This window comes from Notothenia rossii (assembly GCF_949606895.1).
Source record: "Notothenia rossii genome assembly, chromosome: 11".
In the NCBI taxonomy this organism is placed as follows: Eukaryota; Metazoa; Chordata; class Actinopteri; order Perciformes; family Nototheniidae; genus Notothenia; species Notothenia rossii.
This window is the reverse complement of record NC_136910.1, coordinates 31493571-31506722: the sequence shown is the minus strand read 5'-3', so window position 1 is coordinate 31506722 and position 13152 is coordinate 31493571. Positions and strand designations below refer to the sequence as shown.

General features: G+C 41.1%; 1 protein-coding gene and 2 long non-coding RNA genes across 7 annotated transcripts in view; 2 read left to right on the top strand and 1 right to left on the bottom strand.

Moving 5' to 3' along the window:
- The first annotated feature begins 4657 nt into the window (after positions 1 to 4657).
- On the top strand, positions 4658 to 8208 carry LOC307023993. Its single transcript, XR_013803814.1, has 2 exons — positions 4658 to 5204; positions 5865 to 8208. It is a non-coding gene; the product is annotated as an uncharacterized lncRNA (long non-coding RNA).
- A 107-nt stretch (positions 8209 to 8315) lies between these two features.
- Positions 8316 to 10645, bottom strand: LOC307023994. Its single transcript, XR_013803815.1, has 2 exons — positions 10263 to 10645; positions 8316 to 9810 (listed from the first exon to the last, which is right to left on the bottom strand). It is a non-coding gene; the product is annotated as an uncharacterized lncRNA (long non-coding RNA).
- Positions 10646 to 10765: 120 nt separating this feature from the next.
- spina (spindlin a) overlaps positions 10766 to 13152 on the top strand; it is a 57727-nt gene continuing 55340 nt past the window's right edge. For 2 of the 5 annotated variants that reach the window (XM_079657736.1, XM_079657738.1), the window contains exon 1: positions 10766 to 10903. The gene's annotated coding sequence lies outside the window, so the exon portion shown is untranslated. The remainder of the gene's footprint in view (positions 10904 to 13152) is intronic. The other 3 variants (XM_079657737.1, XM_079657740.1, XM_079657741.1) reach the window with 2 other exon arrangements.

Below are 13152 nucleotides of genomic sequence, written 5' to 3'. Positions count from 1 at the left end.
TACGACAATTCTCAAGTGGTGGCTCACACAACAACCCCAGAGCCACCACTTGAGCCAGGCAAACAAGGTATGTAAATGTCAGTAAACTTCCAAGTTATGCGAACATGTAAGCAAAGCATAAATTACAGCTACGTTGACGTTACTTTGAATCGCGGGGTAAGCTAAACCGTTAGCAAGTAGCTATAGCTAGCCAGATATATTAAATAAACACTTTGTCATACAATCTAAATGTAATGTTTTGTAGCGTTACCTGGTTATTTCAAAGAAAGCTCTCTGGGAAATGTTGACTTACTGTTCGACATGAAGCTAGAAGCTACCTTACTTTACACAGTTGATCCTGAGTCCTGTCAGTTAAAGTGTTTCATAGTTCGCTTAGCCAAGCATCAACCTAGCATTGAAATATATGGATGTTATGTGACAATATTTCAGAGAAAAAGTCAGCTGAAATGGTGGCATAGTTGCCACTGCTTTACGTGTCGACCACATGTTTGAACGTATTTGCAGCAGTAAATGTGGCTGTTTGGCCACTGACGTTGCCATAACAACACCTGAATTTAAATGTGCAACCTCTTTTTGTGACATATTTTTGCATGAAATTATAATTCTTCTGAATTATATTCCTATTGACAGCTAGTTCCTATGTGAGCTTATTTTTTACAATATGTGTGTTTATGCTAACATCATAATACAAAAGTTGGTTCCGTGTTGTGTGTAGTGAGAACGCGCTAGAGTTAGGGGGGCCCCCAAGCTGAAGCTCGCTTAGGGCCCCCAAAAGTCTAAGGCCGGCCCTGGATGAGGCTGTCATAGATTTATTTATATGTGTGCCTGTGATTATTTTACCGTCCTGTACAGATGAGACTTTGTAATCAGGTGTGTGTGTGTGTGTGTGTGTGTGTGTGTGTGTGTGTGTGTGTGTGTGTGTGTGTGTGTGTGTGTGTGTGTGTGTGTGTGTGAGAGAGAGAGACTCCTGTCCAACCTCCCAAACTTTCGTTTTATGTGTGCATTGTTATTTGTGCTTGAGGAACATTTTACTTGAACTTTATTTCAATGAAATTAGTTGTAATTATTGTCCTACATTTTAATTTGTTTTACAGAGATGTTTCACAGCTGCCTGAGCCTAGTGGCCTACAGGCGGCGTTCATCCAGCAGCCAGAACATCAAGATCTACTGTGGCTCAAGGGCCTTCACCAGAGCCATCACCACCAAGGACTAGCAGACCAGCATCACTACAGCTGCCTCCACCTCCATCTGCGGCTGCCACCAGGTCAAGATACACCTCAGCACAAAGGCTCCGCCACAGCCATCATTTTCAACCCAGCCAGCAAGGAGGTCTCATGAAGGTCTCGTATAGCACTTGTACACCCCACCTACACAGCAGCCCATGCACCATCACCCCCATCTTCACAGCAGCCAGACCAACTGTCTTGGAAGACAGACAAAGACCTTGACACTGTCTTGACATTTATAATGAATAGTTGGTTGAAAGTTCTGATGTTCAAAATTGTAAATAGTGAGATTTTTCCAGTTTCTTATATTTATATAAATAGTTGGTTGAAAAAAACATATTTATAATAAATTGTTGGTTGAAAAAAAAAGTTTGAATGCTCAATTTGTATTTGTACACATCACATGAACCTTGGTATGCAATATGAAGTCATTATTCAGTCCTAATGTATCTCAGTCCCTGCTGTGGTGAAAGTAGAGTGATAAACACCTGTTTTACTCAAAATTCAAATGTAATTGTTTTCATTTTAGATATGAATAACACCTTTATATACAGCGTAATTCAAATATTTCACTGCTTTTGTGATCCTAAGACTTTGGTAACAAAATCTAAACAATTCGAGTAAATTTGTGTTTTCACAAGAGTTTTGAAGATTTTCCGAAAATCGGATTTCAAATTTTAAGCTTTTGAGCTACTTATCTCATCACACAGTGCTCTAAGGTGAGTAATTTGCATATATAGCAATACCAGAGATTGTCCTGAACATTTTGATATTCAACACATGGGGTGCCATGTTAGAAGAAATACCTTTAAAAGGTGATTTAAGAAAACATCTAAAGATCGAGAAAATACCTTTAGACTCCAAAGGGTTAAGGGTTAAAAAAAGTTTGTTGTGCCAATTATGTAATAAGGAGACCAAATCTAATGGCTCACTGATTATTGGTGACCTGATCTCATGATTATTACATATTTTTTAAAACTTGCATTCTTTCTTGTGGCGAGCGTAGGTTCACTCCACTGGTTGCAAATAGAAGTCAGATTGAATCTAGTTTAGAGAATTAATTAATGGAACACGATTCTATCTTGATTTATTATTATACTGACGATGTTATTTTCTTGATCTATAAATTATGTCCCATTTTTTTTGTAAAAAAAGACGAGGAAGTGTGCTTCAGGGTACAATCTAAATAATACTCCATTGAGTGTTGTCTGTGTTTTGGTTTTAGAAGTTAAACCTTTTCACAGTGTTTTTTTTGTTAATAAAGTTTTAACAAGTCGGTTGCCGCACATATCTGGATCAAAGATTATGGTTATAATAATAATAATACATTTTATTTCTATAGCGCTTTTCTTGAACCCAAAGACGCTTTACATTTGGGAGGGAGGGTTGACAAACAAAACAAAAACAAAACCGAAAAGAAACAAAGAAACAAAACAGAAAAGCAGTCAGGAGGAAGTTGGTTGAGGGGGGGGGGGCTTATGGATACATAGTTGAAGAGGTGGGTTTTGAGGCGGGACTGGAACAGGGTGAGGGAGTCAGACTCACGGAGGTCTTGGGGGAGGGAGATCCAGAGCTTCGGGGCTGCCACAGAGAAGGCTCTAGCCCCGAAGCTCCGGAGTTTGGCCTTGGGGATGGAAAGCAAACCGACTGAGGTGGATCTGATGGACCGGGGTGGTTGATAGAGGATGAGGAGGTCAGAGAGGTAGGGTGGGGCCAGATGGTGGAGGGCTTTGTAAGTGAGGACCAGGAGTTTGTAATGGATGCGGTGTGAAACGGGGAACCAGTGGAGTTCTTTGTTATGTTTCATGGTTATGTTGTCCCATACTGATCCCGGTGGCTGAATGGTAACATCTGACTTTGGGCCATGTTAATTTCTATGTCTCTCTGTCTGCCTGTCCTTCTATCTAACTGTCTGTCTGTCTGCCTGTCTCTCTCTCTGTCCTTCTCTCTAACTGTGTGTGTGTCTGTCTGTCTGTCTCTCTGTCCTTCTCTCTAACTGTGTGTCTGTCTGCCTGTCTCTCTCTAACTGTGTGTCTGTCTGCCTGTCTCTCTCTCTGTCTGTCTGTCCGTCTCTCTAACTGTGTGTCTGTCTGTCTGCCTCTCTCTCTCTGTCTGTCTGTCTGTCTGTCCTTCTCTCTAACTGTGTATCTGTCTGCCTGTCTCTCTCTCTGTCTCATCCACTGTCGCATTCAACAGCAGGGGGAACATTTAAGCAGGGACAAACAGAGCACTGCGCCAGACGTTGTCTCTGTATTTCCTCTCGGTTGCACTATTTGTCAGAGGAGGGGCGGGGAGAGAGAGTGAGGAGTGTCATATTGCAGCAATATGACCGGAAGTGAACAAGAAATAAGAGCTCAGTGTTTGACTTCATAGAATAACCAAAGTCTTTCCCATGCCTTCCATATTTATTCTGATTATGTTCAGGGTTTGTTTTGAATGTGTCATTAAATATCGTCATCTCACGCCTAGACTACTGCAACTCCCTCCTGGCTGGTCTACCTGCATGTGCCATCCGACCTCTGCAGCTCATCCAGAATGCAGCGGCTCGTTTGGTCCTCAACCTTCCTAAATTCTCCCACACCACGCCGCTCCTCAGCTCCCTTCACTGGCTTCCGGTAACTGCTAGAATCCACTTCAAGACAATGGTACTTGCGTACCATGCTGCGAATGGATCTGGCCCTTCCTACATCCAGGACATGGTTAAACCGTACACCCCAGCACGTGCACTCCACTCTGCATCAGCCAAACAGCTCGCTGCACCCGCACTGCGAGGGGGACCCAAGTTCCAATCAGCAAAAACACGTGGGTTTGCTATCCTGGCTCCAAAATGGTGGAATGAGCTCCCCATTGACATCAGGACAGCAGAAAGCTTACACATCTTCCGGCGCAGACTGAAAACTCATCTCCTTCGACTCCACTTCGAGCGATAGAACTATTAACAAAGCATTTATATACTAATAAAGGACTGGCCTAACCAAAACCAGTTGAGTAGCACTTGAAATGTTTGAGCTCTATGAAACGTGATGTAGTATATGATTCTGTTTTCTTCAAGTTTGTAATTTGTTGGTCGAACGCACTTATTGCAAGTCGCTTTGGATAAAAGCGTCAGCTAAATGCAATGTAATGTAAAAATATGTATTCTCCCATATTTATTTATTATGACCTAATGTAGATTCTGCTTTTGGAAAGTTGGCAATGCAATGTGACATTTAATTTCACAAAAAGCATCAGTTTACATAAAAAAATGATTAAATAACTTGTATTAGTCATACATTAATTAAACCCCCAAAATAAAGTGTTCATGAAAATTAAACAAAGGTGATTTGAAATATGGACGATGAACATTGATGGGTGTGGGAAAATAACAATTTGTAATGATACCTGGTGAAGAACCGGCTTTCAGGATCTCCTGCATCTTTCTGAAAGGATTTTGAATGCAGCAGGGCAGGGCAGAGCAAATATAGTTATCCAAGGAATAGCCTCCAACAGCTATTTGAATACTGAGTATGATTATCACCTGTGTTAATCCATGTTGGGAATGTGTGAAATCGCAGTCTGTCAAATCATAAAATTGTATAGAGGCTTCCTAATGACGTCACGGGATTTCGCGTCAGACATCTTGGAGTACCACTTCACTGGCGGCAGTGGCGGGAGCGATCAAAAATGGCGAAAATGAAAGGCTACTACGAATCACTAAACGCGGAGGACAACACCGTTTACAGAGAAAAAATTGCGTCGATTGGTTCGGTGGACCCTTATTTGATTCCCGTTAAGGATTACAGCACCGATATAAATTCATGCCCTTCACTTTCCTACTGTGATATCGTGAACTACCTGGTTTTTTCGCCTATTCCGTTATACACCATGGAGGAAATGAAGGCGTACAAAGGACTCGAGGCACATAACCAGTTCACATCTGGGTGGATCCGCGACGTTTGCGTTGCATATCAAGGAGATGTGGCTGTAATAGCTGGAAAAGTGAGTAAATATTTCGTGAGGTCCTCTTCAGCTGGCTTTTTAAATATCCCTAAAGTCCCCCAAAATAAAATGGCTGAGGCTGCTTTTATCCACTACGCTACCAATAAATATCAGAGGCAAACTCAGTGGACATTTTTAAACACCAGCTTTTATTTTTGTTGTACCTATATCTATATGTTTACTTTATTTTATAGGGATATTGTTGCATCAATAAACTTAGTCTTGTTGTGTTATTATTGATTTGTATTATCATACCTTTTACCTCGTTGTGTCTCTTAACCTGTTAAAATGTATATGTTGTTGCTATGCTGCATGTACCTGTAAAGGTCTTAACATCTGATCTGAGGGGAATTTCTTGTGGTTTATTTTTAACTTGTGATGTGTGCCATTTTGTAAAGCACTTTGAGCTACACGTGCTTTATTAAAAGGGCTTTATAAATAAAGCTTTATTATATATTGCAATATATTTAAATTACAAAAGTTGTGAACCTATTCTTGGTTGTCAGCTTCTGTTATGGGCTACCTAGCATAGGAATATGACAAGAGCTGACCACCCACTGGTTGTGTCAACAATCAGTATTTGAAAGTAAAGTTGGACCAAAATATTGGTGGTTCTAAATAGTCAACAATCCAATAATATTTTTGTATTTTATTTTTCAGGTATTGCATTCTCAGAGTATTGAGCTGCCGCCAACATGTCCGTGGGTACTGATGAAGAAGGATGGTGCAGTCATCACAGCTAACTGCAATTGCAAGGCTGGTTTGGGATCAACATGTGCCCATGTTGCATCTCTCCTTTTCTACATAGAAACATCTATACGGATACGTGATGCCAAGACAGTTACCCAGGAAAAGGCGTATTGGCCTCTACCTGGATCAGTGAAGGATGTAACACCTTCCCCTGTTGCTGACATTGACTTTACTTCGGCTAAAACCCGAAGGAATCGTTTAAGCCAAGCAATTGACAGCCTTGGTGATACAGCTAATTTAACAACAACAACAACACCACTCTTAGGTCACTCAAGGGAGATTCCAAAAGCGACAGATGCTGAGCAAAAGTCTTTCCTGGCATCACTGAAATCTACTGGAAGGAAGTGTGCAATATGGACAATCTCAGCTCCACACAATGCCGATTTTGTCCCAAAAGTGACTTTGTCAACATTTCCTAAGTCGCTTTCTAGTTTAAAAAGTGAGAACTGCCTAGAAATGGACCATAAAGCCCTTACAGAACATTGCCAAGGGATCAATGTAGCTATCACCAAGCCGGAGGCGGATGTCATTGAGAAGGCCACAAAAACACAGGCCAAATCCAAACTCTTGTATCGATACAGAGCTGGGCGGATTACAGTATCTCTTATGAAGGCAGCATGTTCAACAAGTGCAACTAAACCATCGCTTAGCTTGATTAAAGCTATTTGTTACCCAGAATCCACAACATTTAAAACTGGAGCTACTGAATGGGGATGTAATCACGAGAAATCAGCACGTGAAGATTATATTACAATTATGAATCGACATGACGGTTTCATTTGCCAGGACTCTGGGCTAGTGTTATCGCCAACATTTCCATATTTAGGTGCTACCCCAGATGGTGTTGTGTCCTGCAAGTGCTGTGGTGTAGGTGTTTTGGAAATTAAATGCCCCTACTGTGTTGCTGCACCGTCAGACCATACATGTCTGGAATCACGTGATGGACAGGACAGGCTGAAGAAGACCCATGCCTATTTCTATCAAGTGCAGACCCAGTTATTTCTATGTGATGTTGAATATGCAGACTTTGTTCTGTGGGTGAATGGAAAGATTCATCTTGAACGCATAACCCCAGATATTGACTTTTGGGAGAAGGTATACCCCAAAGCTCATGAATTCTTTCAGAAGGTCATTCTCCTCGAGTTGAGTGGGCAATTCTTCACCAGAATTTCCAGTGCAACTACACCAGTCTCCATTAATGCACCAAAAAGGCCTCTCTGCCTGATACCAGACCCTGCTCTATGTGCCACTCTGACTCAGCCAACCGATACCCAACCACTGATACCCAAGTGGTGCCTTTGTCGTGGAGAGGAAAAGCTTCCCATGATAGGATGTGATAACACAAATTGTGAAACCACCTGGTTTCATTTTGAATGTGTTGGTATAACAGTTGCCCCCAAAGGAAGCTGGTATTGTGACAAATGTCATCAGCATGTCCCCCTCTCAAAAGAAACAGAAGTATTAATCAATCTGAATGACAGTGTATATATTTATTTGATTGAAAATGTTTATTTTACATCAAATCTATATAAAGAACATAAGTGTAAGTAAGTGTAACAATCAAAAAAGGTTGTGCACACTGAAATGACACAAAAAGCATCATTATTTAAACGGACACTGAACATAAGTGTAAGTAAGTGTAACAATCAAAAAAGGTTGTGCACACTGAAATGACACAAAAAGCATCATTATTTAAACGGACACTGAAAGAGCAAAACCTCAGCTCACAAACACATGTTCAGCTCTGCACCCAATTTGCAATTCAACTTTCCACTTTTTGAAAAGTAAAAGTATAACAACAGTATATTTGTGTTTCTGCACATATTTTGGAGACTTGAAAAATCTTTGCAGAATTCTCTATATAAAACACCATAAAAGATGAGTGTGCTTGAGCACGATGGTGTGTAGTTGGTTTTACAAAATGTCTTGTACTATAAAGTGTGTGCCATTTGGTGCAAACGTTTGGTTTTGGTAAGTGTTTCTGTAGTTGCAGTGCTTCATTTTGCAGTATATATGAGGTGTTTTGCACTTTGTGTGTATGGTTTTGTGAATGTGTTTTGAGAAAATAAGCCCTGCTTCCAAAAAATGTGTTTTAACATTGAAAAAAACTGTATTATGGACACAATGTTAATCTATCTCTGTTATTTGAGGTGATCTCTGCAGCTTACAGTTAAAGCAGCATGTACTTGTTTTTCACCCTTTTTCAATGGGTAAATTGGAAACCTGTAATAAATATAATACTTTGCCCTTTCAATTGTTTTTTTCAAAATGTATTTACCCAAGCTTAAATATTCTACCAGTACGATTACAGTGTGCAGTGCAGGTCTGAAACCACATTCAAGCAATTTGGGATGTGTCCAATCTGACAATAGAAAACTTGAGAGAAAAACATTAATCTTCCATGACTGAAAACAGCTTAAATAATTTTTCAAACATTCCCCTACACAACCAAACCCCAAATCACTTTTCTGATTATCAAGACATTTAATTGACCAAGTACAACATTGACAATAATGTAATAATAATTACAATACAAACATGTAATATTTTTAAATCTGATATGGGTTGATTGGGATGTAACAGAATGTAAAGGCTCAATCAACGGGTACTACAGTGTCACACAAATTATTCAGGTCACAGCACACTTCAGCTATTTTATCCATCAATGTAATCCCATCTGCATCTTTAGAAAGTAAAATGTCTATAGGAATTGGTCCTCCCAAAATGGTAAATCGCTGCCTTACACATCCTATGACACGCTCAACATGAATTCGCACGTTAGCAATTTTCCTTGTGTCAATAACATCTTTCATTGATAATTGTTTCCGGCCTTTCATGAATGCAGGCACCTTAACCTCAGCACACATGAAACCCATTGAGTCACTTATATTGAAACCTCGGTCTGCCAAAATTAAATCACCAGGCAAAATGTTATCTAAGAAGCCACAACTTTCTGTGATATGCTTATCACTGGACCTGCCACCCCATGCCCTTGAAATGAATGATATAACACCCTGCGGACAGATTCCTATCAGAAATGTTATGGTGTTGTGATGTTTGTAGTTTGACCAAGTCTGAGCCTGTGCCATTACATTTGATAGCCTGTCAATGAAAACTTCAAAGCAGTCTATTATAACAGCCACTTTAGTACCAAAATGAGTGCGGAAATCCATAGGCATTGTCAGTTGGAGTTCCTCTCGAGATGGCCACTTCAAAAGGAAACTCATACGTTTGAACATGACGTCAATAATCAAGGTAAACACACGGGATACTGTAGACGTGGATGTGTTGAATTTATAAGCCAGCTCTTGCAGGGGTTGGTTTAATCTTAATTTAATTAGCGTCAGTATAAACTGTTGAAATTTAGACAGTGAACTCTTAGCGTTCAAACTGATGTGCAGTTCCACAAGATTGTATACCATCATTAGAATGGCAAAAGTAGGAAGTCCCGTGTAGAACCGCACACGGTCATCATCAGCCTTAAATGTACTCTCTGAAATTGTGGACTTTACAAGTTTTTCTTTTAAGTTAACATTTTCTGTTGTTACATTATTAATTTCAAATGACATTTTGTCAATCATTTCACCAGTCAAATCAGTCTGAGTTGCAGTGCCAGTCTCTGGTTCAATCAGTCCTTCTTCTTCCCCAGTGGCTCCAAGGACTGGTGCGGGTTCTTCTGGAGATGGTATATCAGATACCATGCTGTAGAGATCAAGTAGTGCGATGGATGACCTTTTTCTAGCGCGTTTATACCTGGCATGTGTAGCAGGGGAAGGTGCTGTAATTTTCTCGTGGCCCAATTTGACAGACGATGCCCAGTCAGGATGATTTTTGTCAAAAAGTGCCACTGGTTTACCTGCACATAAATCAGATTGTAGGTCAGTTATATCCTGGGTGAACTGTTAATTAATACAAATTTGACCTCTTTTGACAGGCGAAGTCAGACTTTAGATATATTTAAAATGCTGGTGTCAAGACATTGGAACATGAAAAAGAATTATTGGAAACCAAAAGCCTCTGAAAAGGTGCCAGGGACTGTACAGCCTTCACTGTTTACTTACAATCAAATGGCCAGTAGGGGGAGGAATTTCTTTAAATTACAATTAAACGAAGCACTGCAGGGGATTGACAGACTGGTGTGAAGATGACCTGAGCCAAGGGATGACTTTACTTTGTGGATACTCCAAAATCTGATATGTCGATCGATGACACAGACTCCAGGATTCCTATTTCCTTGTTAAGATACATGTCTTAGTACGTGGGTTGTATGTTGATTTTGAATGTTTGTATGTAAAACCTGACACTTACCTGACGTGAAATGATCCCCACAAACGCGAGTATAGTTGTGGTTGGATGGTTTGAGATCCTCCCGTCCGATCCTATTGAGCCATTTTTCCCGTCGACGCTTTGAAAGTTCATGTGTTGCTTCACCCTGGTGTGTTATAACCACCGGCAGCCTGTAAAATGACTTCACCCCCTGTTTCGATCACCATTATATGTCCGATAAAAAACAGGTATGACGTATTACGGTGTCTGTTTTGGTACTCCAGTATGGCCGTTGGGCTGACGTTACGTTACCCGTGACGTCATATGCAAAGCCTCTATAATTATCTTTTTATGCAGCTTTTTTAACTGAAAAATTCCACCAGATACTAGGGTTGAACAACAAAGCTAGCTTTACCCTGTTCTCAGGCTTTGTGCGCCTAAACTAGGCTAAACACTTCATATTCATTTTTATCTTGTCATTGCCTTAGTCACTAGCGCTTTTATTGTGAAAGACTCAACCGGATGTGTGTAGTGTGTTATGTGTAGCTTAACTCTCTGTGGTGAGACCATGGCTGTGGCGTCTCTGCAGGTTCCTGAAGTCAAACGGGCTTCGTGGACAGACAGCAGGAGAGAACCTGCCACAGTGTGCTGCTGAGACCTCCATTTAAAAAATAATAATAACGGTAAGACAGAAACAAACATGCACCTGTCTGTTAGCTAGCAGTCCGCTCTCAGATGAACAGCCACAGGCTTTTGTCGGTGGCGGTCTCCCGCCGACGGTAGGTCTGGTGGGTGGGGGCGGGGGAGGCAGCTCGCCTCAGACAGCGAGAGACCGAGCCTGATCTGCTGTCTCTCTGCCGGGGAGAGGTCTGCCTTTACCGCAGAAATGCTGTTGGATAGTCCCTCGGTTGTCCACTATCCCTTAACCTCCCGGGCCTGCGCAGTATAAAGGCGGCAACATGGCTGCCACTGGCCCTGCAAAACCTGATGGCTCTTTTTTTCAGTCTAAATGATGACTGTATAGTTAATACACATTTGTACCTAGACAGGTAGCAAGGTGTCGGACAAACGTTACACTGACACCTGCAAAAAGGGGAAAAGACACGTGGCTAAAACGGCTGTCAGTATATAAGATCACTTAATGGCGTTTATTTAGTTTATTTACATCGAGTCTAGTTTTAGATTATTACAGATGCAGTTCATACGTTCTTATTTGAAAAAAAGTAATACAGGTCAGTCCTTGTATTTTTATGTTGCTGATTTGAATGCTCCAGTCTGGTGAAGGCCACGCCCCCTTACCAACTTGTAATCAAATCAGATCAGAGGTCAGCTGCAGTCTGATGCTCTCTCTGCTGAGCAGCCTCTGAGGATTACAGCAGAAAACATTAGTCAGGGACGTGCACAGACATTTTGGGTGGCGGCAGCTCAAGTGAGAAAAAGGGCACTTATTTATAAAAAAAAATGTAAAACAAAAAGTGAAATATAGTTGCACATCCCTGACTTACTGACCAATTTATTTGAATACCCTCACACTCACGCAATTGTTTAATACTCAGCTGAATTCTACAAAATGTTTTTTTTTTTTTATATTAAAGTTAAAAGCATCAATCTGGTCCACTTTGAGAGCAAAATTAAGAGATCTATGGATACCAGAGTTCCCGTTAGCCGGTAATTACTGGACTACGGCCGGTAATTACCGGACTATGGCCGGTAAAATATGCTGAAGACCGGCAAATCTAAATCTCTCCGGTCAACGCGTCCGGTCAAAATATATTTCCCCTTAGCGCAATACCGCATCAGTTGCGCAACTTGTCTTGACAGACAAAAGAGTATGTGACAGACAAGAATAGTCAATTCTAATGTCGAACACGTAATGTGGAAAAAGAGATGTCCTGTTTGGGTTGATTGTGCATTGATCTGTTGGTAATGCCTCTGGGTTCCGGTCGGCATGTAAAGAAATGCATAATGCTGCGCTATACTTTGCGGCCTCACCCGGTTGCATAGCGACGCTTATTGTTTAGGTGTCTTTTAATAAGCAGGTAGTCATATGATTAGCTAGAACTAGCTAGATCTGATCGATATGGACATAAACGCGAGTAAAGTCTAATCTGACGCGAGAGAGAGATCAGCTGCTGCTGACGAGTCGACACGCAGCTCTACATGATCACATGCAGCGGAACAAAACACACACTTCAGGTTAGAATATCACACGTAGCTATTTTAATTACCTCTCAAACAACCTAATCTAGTTATAGCAGTGTTTCCCCTAGGATGGAGTCATAGCAGCGGTGCTAAGGCATGTGGGCTCAGCATAATGTGAGCGCGGAGCGCGTGGAATTTTTTAGTGCGTGCGAAGTGTGCCCGCCAATTTGTTTCTATGTGTCAGCACAAGATAGGCTCTTGAGGCCTAGTGCCAGTGCCGGTTCTAGACAATTTGCTGCCTTAGGTGAGATTTTAGGCGATATTTTATGTGTAAAGAATAAATGAAAAATTTCTACAAAAGACAAATACACTGCAAAAACAGAAACTTATTTACATATGTAATAGATGGTCAAAATGGCTTCAAATGTATTCAGTATTGTATGAACATGTTTGAATTGGGGGGTGGACGTCACATCCTCTAGGGGGGTCCGGGGGTATGTCCCCCAAGGAAGACTTTTTTTTGAACATTTTACAGTAAAATGCTTCAATCTGGTGCACTTTGAGCACACAATTACTAGAGACCTGGGGCCGTATTCACAAAGCATTTTATCTTACCGCTAGGAGTGCTCCTAACTCGCGCTAAAACATTTTACGTAGGAGTTTTTTCTTAAAAGTTATTCACAAAGCCGCTGAGACCTACTCATACTAAGGATAAATCACTAAGAGTGAACTAAGAGTGACGCGCCGTTGCTATGGATTACGTCGATTCTCGTGCATGAGTTTAGAAGCG